This window comes from Wyeomyia smithii, chromosome 1 (assembly GCF_029784165.1).
Source record: "Wyeomyia smithii strain HCP4-BCI-WySm-NY-G18 chromosome 1, ASM2978416v1, whole genome shotgun sequence".
In the NCBI taxonomy this organism is placed as follows: domain Eukaryota; kingdom Metazoa; phylum Arthropoda; class Insecta; order Diptera; family Culicidae; genus Wyeomyia; species Wyeomyia smithii.
Genome location: NC_073694.1, coordinates 24,803,701 through 24,817,796, shown reverse-complemented (window position 1 = coordinate 24,817,796; position 14,096 = coordinate 24,803,701). Strand labels below are relative to the sequence as shown.

The 14,096-nt window shown below is 34.3% G+C and overlaps 1 protein-coding gene across 4 annotated transcripts in view; it reads left to right on the top strand.

Moving 5' to 3' along the window:
• The window catches only part of LOC129718606 (RNA-binding protein MEX3B), an 87,935-nt gene that overhangs the window by 49,320 nt on the left and 24,519 nt on the right, over positions 1 to 14,096 (top strand). For all 4 annotated transcript variants that reach the window (XM_055669540.1, XM_055669554.1, XM_055669548.1 and 1 more), the window contains exons 2-3: positions 236 to 641; positions 702 to 1,361. The gene's annotated coding sequence lies outside the window, so the exon portion shown is untranslated. The remainder of the gene's footprint in view (positions 1 to 235; positions 642 to 701; positions 1,362 to 14,096) is intronic.

Below are 14,096 nucleotides of genomic sequence, written 5' to 3'. Positions count from 1 at the left end.
ATTGAAAGTTAGAAAATTTATATTCAGTTTTAGAGCTAGTGAAAGAAGAGCAAAAGAGTAAATAAAACAGACCCGGATGATGATAGCCGTCAGCTACTGTACTTAAATTAAATCGAATCAAATTTAAAGTATTTTTTTAGGGATCTCCCAGCTGCAAATAGTATTTAGTAGTAGTTTTGGAATTATCGTTTTTGGAACAAGAAATACACTTTCGCTTTTTTCTTTCTCTTTGCAGGATTTTTCCAAGCTAATTACGCGGTGAATTTCCGCAAAGGTTTCAACAAACACCACATAATTAGGCACGCCAAACGTGCAAAATCGGTTGTGTACAACTATCGGAAACGACACGATAGACAGACGGCGCTGTTGTTCTTCATTTGGCGTGCGAGACTTTTTGTCGAATTTCAAAAACCAACCTAAAGCAATAGAAACGCGTCCGCGTTTTCCAAAACGGTGCACTTTTTTTGACGCCGTAGGCGCATAGAAGAGAGGAAACCTAGTTCTCCTAAATAAAAACAAATACACACACACACATCCAACAGCCAAGGAGCAAACGTTGCATTAAATTAATCAAAAAAATAAATACACAGACTCACGCAAGAAGGAATCTCAAATTAGCTAATTCTGACGTAGATTTTAAGGTAAGATTTCGATCGGCGGCTAGAGTCAAAATTTGGCATCACAGCTTTCTCTTTCTACAGCTCGTAAATCATCATCAAACTTCGTGAAAGATAACAAAAATAATTCGAACCCATCAGTATCGTCGCATCAACTTCGGAAATTCAATGACTGCGTAACTTTTTTTGTAAAAGAGTGAAGACAAAAACAAATGGAATCAAACAACAATCTCTAGGACAAATATTCAACAAAAAAAACCGAACTTAGTCAAATTTAGCAAAGCAAAAATTTCTTCCTAGAAGAAGCAAAAAACGGAAAACCAATTTCAACTCCTAGTGCTGTCGAATAACTAGATCGCGTTAAACGCCGTGTTAAACTAACAAAAAAAAAAGTAACGCACATAAGCAGCCTCGTTAAGGGCGGCGACTCAAGCGAGTGAAAGAGAGCAACAAGTTACAAAAACAAAAACAAAACGAGAAGGCTTAAGGAAGCCTAAAGGCTTCCACTTTCGACGATAAACAAAGCAAAAAAAACGCAATATCACAAACAACCACACAGCAAAAAAAAAAGCATACTCTGAAACAGGTCAGGAGGAAAATAAAAACAGGAAACCGTAAAAATCTTAACTTATCCCTAGTTTAGTGGAAATTTCGAGATCGAGGGAGGAGCGACGAACAGAGCAGAAGGTGCGCGAAACCGGATCGGCAGCGGCGGACTAGAACTCATTATAATCAACGGAAACGGTAAGTCAATAACCCGGTTTCGGAGAAAATCCCTTATTTCACACGCAGTGTGTGTGTTAGGTATTACCGCGTTTGTCATTTGTTTTGCGCTGGAGTGTGTCTTGCTTGATTGCTTGTTGCTTAGAGTGGAGCGGGGCAAAAGTTCGTGGGTAATGTAGTTCTTTTGTGTAAAACAATAGTTCACCAAAAGGGATTTTAACTCCCATTCCTTCGCTTTCTTCCTATTTGGAATTTGGCTTAACTATTTGTTGGTTTTCAACAAATGACATGTGAACTTTTACCCCGCACCACTCTACTGATCGACGAAATCTGCGACAGTTCTAGACAACTGTCCCTTCGTGACACAAACACACACACACACGCACACATCATCCGTCAGGCTTGCACCCCCGGCAAGGCAAACCAAGGCAAGCACACAGCTGAGCGAGCAGTTCGTCGAGTCGAGTCGAGAAGTATCCAAGATAGGAATACTACTAGCAGTATGCAGCGCGGAAGAAGCAAACTCGCCGCCAATTCGAACGGCGAGAATGCAGCACGCAGCATGCATTTGGCAGCAACAAAAAAAAACCGAAAGTTGCAATTAGATGACATTTTCTCGCGTGTTTTAGACAGGCATTTAAATTTAGCACATTTCTAGCCAGAAAACGAACATCGCAAAATCTCGGCAGGCGGCGCACGCACAATGCAAAACAAGCAAATGTATGCAGCTAGAATAAACAGAGAACAGTGGCTTGGGGAGGTGAGGGCTTGGGGGGGCAGGCAATGAAAAAAACGAAAAAAACGCAGTCACCAGGAAAAGAAACGACGAGGAAAGGATTTTCGAATATCACCCATCGCCTGTTTAGTGCATGATTTAGTTAGAGAGTAGCCGACCGTTTGGATGGTTGCCATCGCGACGAGGGTTTCCACATCGCCAAACACCACCCTGGCCGGCGCACAGCATTATCAAAACATAAACGGGGTAAATTTGCGTGCCCAGAAAAAAAAAAACGAGCGTTTGCCTGTCTGATCCGCCGGTCGGCGGCGGCGGGCGGGACGATCAATGTGGCCCATCATCACGGCGAAGTCAATGACATTTAATGCGTTTTGACCGCAGCTTGCAGCGGCGGCACTGCAAACTGGGGTGCTCTGAACAAATAATTAATTCAGGAAATTGACAGCTTATGAGCTAATGTTTTTGAGGTTATGTGCGAACGGAAAGCGTTGTTCGAATTAGCAAGCATCCGAGCATCCTTTGGCACTGGGGGTCGTCAATCATCGAGGCTGTCAGTTTTCTTCTTCCTACTGTTCAAGTCAAGTAGGAAGTAGGTCACAAATTCGTTGCGGATTGTAATTTTTTCTTCAAAAAGGTACATTAGTATATTTATTGTTCACGCTTGATGCATTTCTAGGCCGTTCGCGAAGAGGGGAGAAACCTTTTTTAACTTTAAAAGCGGTTCCTCAGAGTCTTTTGATTGATAAAACACGTTGAATCTTCTGCGATCCAAGGGTTTTATATATCGGACATTTTTGCCATTCTCGATGTAAAAAATTCATTTGTTCTCAACATTATTTGATACTTTTGATGCGTTTAATATTTTTTTGACATGAAAATGGTATTTCTGATTGACGTTTTCGATTCATTTTTAACATTTGATGACAAACTAAAGTGTCATTTAATTGCCTTTCAAAAAATAAAAAAAAAATTACAACTTACTTAAAATTATTTTAAATTAATTTATTTTATTTTTCAGGATTTATTGTTTTAAGATTGAAGGCTATTGGTGTCTGCCCGATCAGTCAAAAATAACAGGATTACCACAACAAATCTTGATATTTTGTTACGAACTTTTTGTATAAACTTGTGTTCTGAACTTGGTCTCGTTAATAATTAAAATATCAAAATTTCTATCAAAATTACTCACTGATTATTTCAAATTATTGCGAGTTTTGTGAGGTTTTAGGCAGCAAAAGATCAGAATTAGTTAAAATGTACAATATAGTGAAAAAGCAAATTTTCTTATAAATATGCTTTAAAAAAACACACTTTTAATCAATTATCCGAAATATTTTTATTGCATCTTCGTCTTTCTATATTTTTATTTCAACAGTTTTCGTCAACCATATTTTTATCGATCAGTATTGTTAACCTGTTTTTGCTATAATTATCATTCTTAATTCAATTAAAACCACTAAAAATTGCCATTTTTTGGTTAGTTTAGAATTACTATTTCAGTAACTTTCAATATCAGAGAGAATGCAGCAAAAACTTATTTAGTAAAAAAAAAATACAACAGAAAAAGTCCAGCAGAACGAACAGAGAAATATTCCACGAATGAAATATAACGGAAATTTTTTAACAAAATAAAACAACAGAAAAACTATTCAATAAAAGACTATAACTGGAAAAACATAATGGAAAAATTGCAGTAAAAAATACCAAAATAAAAATTTAACAGAAAAAAAATCCAATAGAAAATTATTGAAAAAAATACATTAAAAAAACAACGACAAAAATACAGTAAAAAATTATTCCGAAAGATATGTTACTAGTAAAATACAGCATAAAATGTATACCAAAATAGTACCACAGGAAAAAATACAATAGAAACAGTACAGCAGAAAGAATACAACAGAAAAATAGAACAGAAAATTACACTGGTCGACAATAGCATGAACATAAAATTGTTTCAAACCTTAAGGGGTTATATACCTTTTTGTCGAAAAAAATGAGGGAAGTTTGAATTTATTTTTATGTGCATAGCACCATTTTTTTGCATCAAAGTGGTATTTTTCTGAAAGTACAGTTTTTCAACAACGAAAAAATACGTTTGATTTCGAGATATACCAATTATTACTGGAGTAATGGCCGTTTCTCCGGAACGCTTTTTTTTGCAGAGGTTTGCGGTGATCCTCATATTATTTCATTAGTTAAGAAGTGTGCCGTGTCCTTGAACGATCGCTTTAATGAGTATTTTGTTTTCAGTGCAAACGGAAACGTTTTTCCCAAAAAATGCACGCTAAAAATTGCAATAAATTTTTTTTTTGCGGCAAAAAACGATCGTTAAAGGACCGGCGAATTTAGTAACGCAAATTAAAAAAAAAAGATGAAGGAAATCGGTTCAGTAGTTTTCCCGCAATCAGGATTACGGCAAAGTCATTTTTTGAGAAACACCATTCCGAAATAAACGCGTATAAAGTTTCATGTTAAGCTTATGCGGCCGTGGCGAGGGGCGCTTCAAATCGCTCTAACTTTCTTTTTATTGCTCAGATGTTCACAAGATGTTGTACTTCAAATGTTCACAAGATGTTGTACTTCAAGATAATGCAATAAAAATAATTTCGATTTTTTGGAAACTAAAAAGGTATATAACCCCTAGGCAAGTTACTCTAAAAAGATTCTAGCTTTTCAAGTATTCCTTGTAAATTATTGCTCACCGGGTTCGTCGCTTCTACGGTTGTTTACGGGGAAACTCATTTTAGTCTCTGAAAAAGTTATCTCTGCTAAGGGCACCAAAATTCACAGGAATGGGTAAAAGGCTAAATCTTTAATTTTTTTTTCAATTTGAGCTCTAGGGCAAAACCTATGCTAGAATACAATAAATACAGCCGAAGAAAATTCAACAGGAAGAACTACAGTAGAAAACATGCAACAATGTAAAAAAATGCAGCAAGAATAATAAAAAAATTTCAATAAAAAAACAACAAAAACGAACATAAAAATACTGCAAAAATACAACAAAAACGAATATAAAATTAAAACAGAAAAATACAGTGAGAATATATTCAATAAAACTAGGAGAGAGGCAAAGCTACAACAGGAGAAAATATAGTAGAAAAAATACAATAGTAAGAATCGGAAACAAAAATATAACAGAAAATTAGAAAAAATAACAATATTAAAACGAAGAAAAAACCACAACAGCAGAAATATCACAAATACAACAGAAAAATGCAATGAAAAATTACTCAGATGGAATACAACAAAAATACATAGCAGAAAGAAAACAATAACAGAAAATACCCAGAGAAATGATCAAAAGAAGAATACAACAGAGAATTATCAACTAGAAAACACAACAGAAAAAATACAGCAAAAGGAAATATAAATGGAAAAAACACAGTACTCTTATAGTAGAAAAAATTGCTATTTTCAACAAAATAAAATTAAAAAAAAATAATTGAAAAATACTGCAAAGAAAAACAAAAAAAGTAACAATAGAAAACATACAATGAGAAAATATTTAGAAAGAAAAAAACATCATAAAAATTCAAGGAAAAAATATCAGAGAAAATAATTGAAAAGATAAAAATACAAAAGAAAACGTATAATCAGAAACAGAAAAAAATACTAGAAATACAGTAAAAAAATATAAAAAATACTGTAAAAAGTAACGAAATGAGTAACAAACAAATACAGCGAGAAAATGTTAAATAGAAAATTAGACAAAATTGAAAATATGAAAAAAAAAACAAAACAGGGAAAAAATACAGTAGAAAAAATGCAGTAATAGGAAAACAAACACAAATATATAACAAAAAAAAAAAATACAGGAGAAAAAAGTACGGTACAAAACGACACAAATGAAAAATAAAAGTAAGTCGCTACAATGTTACAACAATGTCACAAAATAGAACAAAATTTCAAAAAATGAACTGTTTATTTGTAAAAAATTTAGAGAAATTCAAAAACAAATACAGTCATACCTCGATATAACGTAACTTTTACCTCGTTATAACGTAACTTTTCAAGATGTATTGAAATTAAAAATAAATGATACAGCAACTGTTTTTGGGGTATAAATCGGTTAAAAAAAAATGTTTGTAGTAAGTTTTGAAACCAATTAAACCAATGCGAAAATTGTCCTAAATGGGCATGAGAAAGGTTCAAAAATACATATAGGTGATGGAAAATAGGTTTTCGCGCATCTGTGAGTAACCATCAACAGTCTTGCATCAATTAAAAAAAAATTTTTTTGCTTGCAGAAATTGTCCTAAATTGGCATAAGAATGGTTTAAAAATACTGATAGGTGATGGGAAATAGGTTTTTACACATCTTTGAGTGACCTCTTGTATCAATTGGAAAAAATATTATTTTGCTTCTGAAAATATTTCTAAAAGGGCATAAGAAAGGTTTAAAAATACTGATAGGTTATGGTAAATAGGTTTTCGCGTATCTTTGAGTAACCATTAACATTCTTGCATAAACTAAAAAAAATTTTTTTTTGCTTCGATATAACGTAACTCGACATTACGTAATGAAAATAAAAATAAAGTTTCCTTATATCGAGGTATGACTGTTTATAGAATGAAAATAATAAAACCGGAATTTAAAAAAAATGCAAACAACGTCAAATATGACAAAAATGCCACACAAATATGGAAGATGATTAAAGAAGGACACAAAAAAGCAATGAACTTAAGAAAACATAAAAAATGAAAGGAAGAAACAAACATGTTTAATATATCAGCACATGAAAATGAAGATAAAATTAAAACAGCATATACTTAAATGACAAACTATGACACAGAAACAATAAAAAAGCGGGAAAAAGGCACAAAAATAACATTAAAATATATGAAACAGAAAATAACAACATACACGAAAATGACTTAAAAGTAGCACAACAATGACACAAGAATAACTCAAAAATGATTAAAAAGGACGCAAAAACTCAAAATTGACAAAAAAATATTAAAATGTAACCAGCATTAACTATCCAAAAAATGTAAATGAAAAGGAAACGGAGATAGTGGAAAATTTCAAGCGAAAATGACCTGCTTGAAAGATATGACACGAAAATTAGCTAAAAACGATACAAAACGATACCACAGGATATAAAAGATATAACACAACACAAGAATGGCACTAAGTGGCAAAAGAAAAAAAAACAAAATTTACATCATAACTGCACTACAATTAAACAGGAATGATTCAAAATAACATGAAAATTATACAAACATAGAACCTGCAAAAAAAAAAACAAAAACAATAAACAGCAAAGTTATATGAAAATATTATAAAACTAACAAACTTACAAAAAAGTGCCGTGAAAAGGAAAAAAATGTCATGCATTCAATAATAATGTGAAGCTATTGAAAAGAACCATAAAGGCAAAATTGTCCTATGTTTGATGTCATAAATACCAAAAATGATTCAAATGTAAATAACAACTAAAATTTCAACAATATTCAAGATATGGAAAATGTAAACAACAATTAAAACGGTAAAAACTATGAAAATTGGAATAACATCAAGTATAACATAAAAATGATTAAACAATATTTTTTATTGTATGAAAAGTATAAAAATAATATGAAAATTACACAAAAATAACTTTATAAATGAAGAAAGATGACACAAGAACGGTACAAAAAATTATAAAATTACATAAAAAATATAGCACGCGTAATTATTACAAGAATGACACAGAAATAAACAAAAAAGAATTAAATGAAAAAAAAAATACTAAAACGTTATGAAATAGTTAACTTTAACATAAACTTAGTGAAAAATACAGTAATATGAATACAAAGAAAAATTAATATAAAAAGAGAAAAACAATACAATAGAAAATATATGATAAAATACCACTAAAATGACCTAAAACTCAATAGAAAAAAATGAAACATTGCTCGTTAGAAAAAATCCAACGAAAAAGGTGTAACAACCAGAGTATAATGACGAAAAAATGCAGTAGAAAGAAAACAACGAAAAATATATCAAAAATCTAGTCAAAAGAAAAACTCAACAGAAAATGTACAATAGTTGAAGAGGTTGTATATAAGACACGACCGCAAGATTACCAGATACCAGAGAATAAAAGTGACAACAAATTTGAAATTCGTTATTACTGTACGTTATATACGACGGATTTTGTTAAAAACCTTTTGAATCATATAAATAAATAAACTTTAATAATAATTTTGAAGTCCCAAATCGAATATATTAATAACAAAACTTAAATTAATCCACCTAGCGGTCAGACTCAGCCTTTCTCATTCAAACTTATTATTTGTAAAAATAGAGTTATATGAATGCTATCCAATAAAGGTTTATTCACTCTTTGGGTTCTAAAATATTGATGTTGTAATTAAAGTATAAAATATGAAATTTGACGTAATGTTAGTGCTTAAGAAATGACCCTTAATTTCGAACAATTCAATCACGAGCGATACCGGGAACGTTCAGATAGTACGATACCGCATTTAAATCATGTTGAGGCCATATATATTGATCAAAGCAGGTAAAGTGTTGAATAGTCTTTGAATTTCTTTTCTTTCTAAACTTTGAACAGCATATCAAATTGTTATGAAGTTTGTTATTTGTAAGTTTAGGGGAGCTGCGTAACCGCAAAGTTACAGAGTTTGCTTTGTCAAGCGGATGGTCGTGGGTTCGAATCTTAGTAGAACCAGGCCATCCGATGTCAAAAAGGACTTAAGCATGGGTTCATTCTCAGGCTCCCCACCAGTTACCCTTCCTTTACGCTGAACAGCAGCAGACACCCGGGCATATCTCACAATAGATCTACGGTTCTGGTCGCAGTGAGGAAGTCCATAACAAAAAAAAAAGTAGGAGGGTGGTATTCAAGACACGACCGCATGACGTTGACTACCGTATTCTTATAAAAAAAAAATTCCATTGAAGCAAATAGTAGAGGGAATTGCAACGCTTCTTTTACAAAACTTCTGTAACAAAATTTCAAGGCACCAAAAGGTACCAGTTGCCGATTATCTTCGTTTACTGGTTAGTCCGTCCAGAATTCCAGCCATTTCAGTATTTTGCAGTAGCTATTTATTACTAACAGCCATCAGCATCACGGGTGAAACCGGCACGAGATGACCGGTACTATTTTGTTTTTCCTCCTTTTAGCTGCTAACACCGAGCGTCCGTATGTATCCGGTGCGGTTTAATAATGAAACTGATGGGGTGAAATGTTCGAACGATACGTTTTATACCAAGGCTTCGTCAGATAATTAGAAAGAAGGAGGGGCTACATAGATAATGGAATGGTAGAGACAAATGTTTCTTGAAAGCTGCGCCGACCGCTGTCGTAATATTAACACCAACACAAACATGCATTTTTGCAAGGTTTTTTCCGCTAGCAGCAGCATTTGGTAAAACAGAAAATTAAATTAGCCACTTCTGTACCAAAATTTCGAGGCATTGTTGTTTTTTGGTTAGTCCGTCCAGAATTTCAGCCATTTAAGTGTTTTGCAGTAGCCATTTAATACTAAAGCCACCAGCATTACGGGTGAAACCGGCACGAGATGAACGGTACTATTTTGTATTTCCTCCTTTCAGCTGCTATCACCTAGCGTCCGCATGTCACTGGTGCGGTTTTGGAATCAGAATGATGGGGCGCCGGAGGCCGCTGTCGTAATATTAACACCAACAAAAAGATGCATATTTGCAAGGTTTTTTCCGCTAGCAGCAGCATAAACATCGGAAACAGAAAGTGACAACAACAATAACAACAAAGTCAGATCGATTGTATCCGTTAGTGTCGACTGTGCTTGGGAAGAGAGGTAGTGATTGGCTGCGCGGTATGATTTAGACAATCGATATTAATTACCAATTTTTCAATAGTGTATCTCAAACAAAAGTTTGTTTTTGTTACATAAATTTAACCGTAAAAGAATTTCTGATCGATTGATGCCAAAACCTCGAAAATCTGATTATAGATGACTGCAAAATAAGCGCTCAAAACCTGACCACTTTTCTCTGGTTTTCCCTGGTTGAATTACTAGATTTTTAAATTCAGAGGCCTAACTTCGGTATAGACGTTAGTCAACGTCAAAAGTTTGAGATGTCTCGTTTGTATGACACTAGTTATGTTCAAATAAGTCGTGTAATACTTGAGATAATAGACTTTCGTTGTTTTACAACGATTTCTTAAGTTTGATTACAATCAAATGAAAAGGTAACGAATAGGGCAGCCAAACTTTGAAACCAGGTGTTCAATCATAATTCAGTTAACCCTTAACTAGCCCGTTCATCTGATATCAATATTATTCAAATCGGTTGTGTAGATTCGAAGATAATGAAGTTTCGTGATTTTCACATTTCGATACATTACAGACGAAGTTACAGTCTGATTACAGCAAAATTCAATAGAGTGTTATGAGGCAGCTAGACCTTTCATTTGATACTAATTCTGTGGAAATCGGGTCAACCATCTCTGAGAAAAGTGAGTGAGTCCAAGTTGTCTTCGGAATATGTTTCTTTTCATAGCTGGATTTCACATTTTTAAACATAACAGGCAAAGTAATAATCCGTTTGTAAAAAAAAACATTTGGGTCTTATGGGGCAACAAGACCTTCCATATGACACTGATTTAATAAAAATCGGGCCAGCCATCTAGGAGAAATATAAGTGAGATTAAATAGTCTCCAGAACACGTTTCTTTCCATAACTTCTGAACCATATGTTCAATCTTAATAAAATTCAAAAGCTGAGGGTTTTTAAGGTAGCCCGTTCATTTGAAACCAATTTTGTTCAAATCAGTTTAGTAGTTTCTGAGATATTGATGTTTCGTGATTTTTACATTTTGATACATAACCTCTAAACTAGAAACCAGATTACAATAAAATTCAATAGGGTCTTACAGGGCAACTAGACCTTTCATTTGCAATCAATTTCATTGAAATCGTTTCGGTCAGACCATCTCTGAGAAAAATGAGTGCGTAAAAAAGGTGCACATACACACGTACACACTCACACACAAACATATACACCTATACATGCTTATATGCAGAAAATGCTCGATTCGTCGAACTGAGTCGAGTAGTATATGACATTCGGCCATTTGGATCACTTTTCTACCTTTAAATTGGCCAGTGATCGTTAGGAGGAAGTCAACATGTTTACTTTCATTATGTGATTTCACATTTTTATGAACAACGGACAAAGTTACAATCTGATTGCAATGAAACTCAATAGCAACCTATGCGGAAACTAGACCTTTCATTTGACACTAGTTTTGGGAAAATCGGTTTAGCCATCTCTGAGAAAAATGAGTGAGTTTAAAAAACCTCATGATAACTTTTCTTTGCATAACTTTTGAACCATATGATCAATTATAACGATATTCAAAAGTTAGGGGTTCTGAAGACAGCCCGATCTTTTGAAACCAGTTTTATTGAAATCGGTTGTGTGGTTTCTGAGATATTGATGTTTCGTGATTTTTACATTTTGATACATAACCTCTAAACCAAAAATCCGATTACAATGAAATTCAATAGCAACCTATGGCGCAACTAGCCCTTTCATTTGCAATTAATTTTATGAAAATCGGTCCAGCCATCTCTGAGAAAAGTGAGTAAGAAAAAAAAGTTGCACATACACTCACACACACACACATACACACATACATACATACATACAGAAAATGCTCAGTTCGTCGAAAGGGGTCGAGTGGTATATGATATTCGGCCATTGGGACCACTTTTATACCTTTGGTTTTTCCAGTGATTGCTATACCTTTCTAGGAGAAAGGCAAAAAAGGTTTCCGTTTTTGGCACGGTTCCAGTTTTGGCAACTGAAATTAAAAATTTTGTTGCCAAAAACGGAAACTTACTATAGAATGTTGATGTATTTCTTGCATTAGGTTTGAGAATACGATCGATATGTTCTCGGTTGACCCTGTTGAAAGAAAGATGAAAAGAAATGGTGTTAAATATTGAGAATTTCTGATACTGGAGCGCTCGTCTATCTGCTAGCTGTGTCTGGTACTCAGTAATACTTAGGCAATCTGCAACGACGAGAAACTAAACAAAATTGCCGAGGCTGCTTGGGAAGAAGACTTGATTCTTGTATCGGATGGAAGCAGATGCCCAGAGTGCAACTGTTGCGTATTGCATATTGCCGACGTGCGACTGGGGAAAATTTCTGTTCGTGCTAGCGTTAAGACATGAGTATGAAGGTCTAAATTCTGCTGTGATGTCAGACTGTAACCGTTTTTTAAGACGTTACATCCTTGTTAATGAATTGTTGTGAATTTTCTTTTAAAACGAATTCTGCATTGTTAACGTGTCGAACTTTTCTGTTTAAAATCGGATTAGTTTCGCATATTACCGCAGGTTATGCACAGTATGAACGAGTTGTGGTGAACATCACACTACTGCGCATTTGCAGGGGCTTCTAATCACAGTTGTAGTTTGATAAAACACTTAGAAGAAAGAAGAGATTTCAAATATGACATTTTGCACGTCAAAAAATTTAAAGAAAATATATACCAGGAAAAATATAGCAGAAAAAGTACCTACAAGGAATATAAACCAACAAATATGTCAGAAAATTATTGAAAAGGAAAAAAATAGAGAAAATTCAGCAGAAAATAGTAGAACGGAAAAACAGCATAAAAATTAAGAGAAATAACACAACAGGCGAAATACAATAGGATAAAAACGACAAAAAAATCAACTGGAAACCTACAACAAAAAATATTAGAATAATGTTACACAACGTGAAATTCAAATGTGAACCTAACGCAAAAATGAGCCGTCTTTTCTGACCTTCAGTATGGTGTTTTATTTTTTAATTTTTAATTTTTGGAAACATTTTTCTCTATTCAGAGTTCAATTTAGCATCAATTTTTTGTTTTCATTTTAGAAGCGTTTTTTCGCTATTTGAGCCTAACTCGGTAAAAATATTTGTTTTTTTCTGGACTTGACAAAATATTTTTCGTCATTTTGGCTGTTAGAACCTTGATTAGGGATATTTTTCATAACTTTTCTTGCCAGTTTAGTATCAGTATTTCGGAAGCTAGCTTACATGATTTCTTTTCGAAAATTTATTTCAATGATAAACTGAAGGTCCCAAGTCTGGTCGCCAAATTTCGAGCTTGAATACTCCGCACTCCTCACCAATCATTGTTAAAGCAACACATGAATCTTGAATCTTCGCCACCGTGCAACACATTGTTGCATACTATGACAGCCAATGTGGTGAACGCACCCACGGCCTACTATAATACTAGAGAAAGATAGTTTCTAAACAATAAAATATGAATTTCTTCACGATGAGCTAAAGTATAGTGCCTATCAAATATGGGAATAATGATTAATAGAATCCTGCTAAAAGAGACCAGTCATTTCGAATTCCTGCACATTCACAACTGACACTTGCTAGAGTCGATATTATTTTAGTGAAACTGAACAAGCAGCTGAGTTCCAAACCTAATTCTCGTCATTCCACATGTTCTTGTGCAAAGCAACTCTGCAGCTGCCGATAAGATCCAACTGATCCAATCGTGTTGTAATCAGCTGTCATGCCTTGTCGCTTTTTTGTTTAGCTGTTAATTCGTTCTTTTCCCCCCCTGAAAAAAAAATCAACTACCTGCGTGCAGCCATTGGCGCGCACGTTCCTAGAGCCCAAAGGCCTCCTGATCGTAACCCAACAGCAGCATGGCGGTTCTCTGGTAGGACAGCAGTACCACCAGCTGCTTCTTTCCAATTGCACCCGCCATACACCGAAAGAAATGTGAGTGCTGTAAAATTGTGTAAATTGTACATTGATCGAACGTTGGCTTCGTTTTTTTCTCCTCTGCTGTTGTTGTGCTGTTCCTGTCGGGCAACATTCGGTACCAGCTGCGCGTCAGGGTTATTAGGCTACTGTCATACTGAGGCGTCAAATGAAGCGAAGCGTTGAGCGTTTGAGAAGCGGAATAAACAGAAGCGTTGGGTGAAGCTTCCTATGACATACTGGAGCGAGCGTCGCAAATGCGTTGTGTTGTCAAATTCCTAGATTCCAG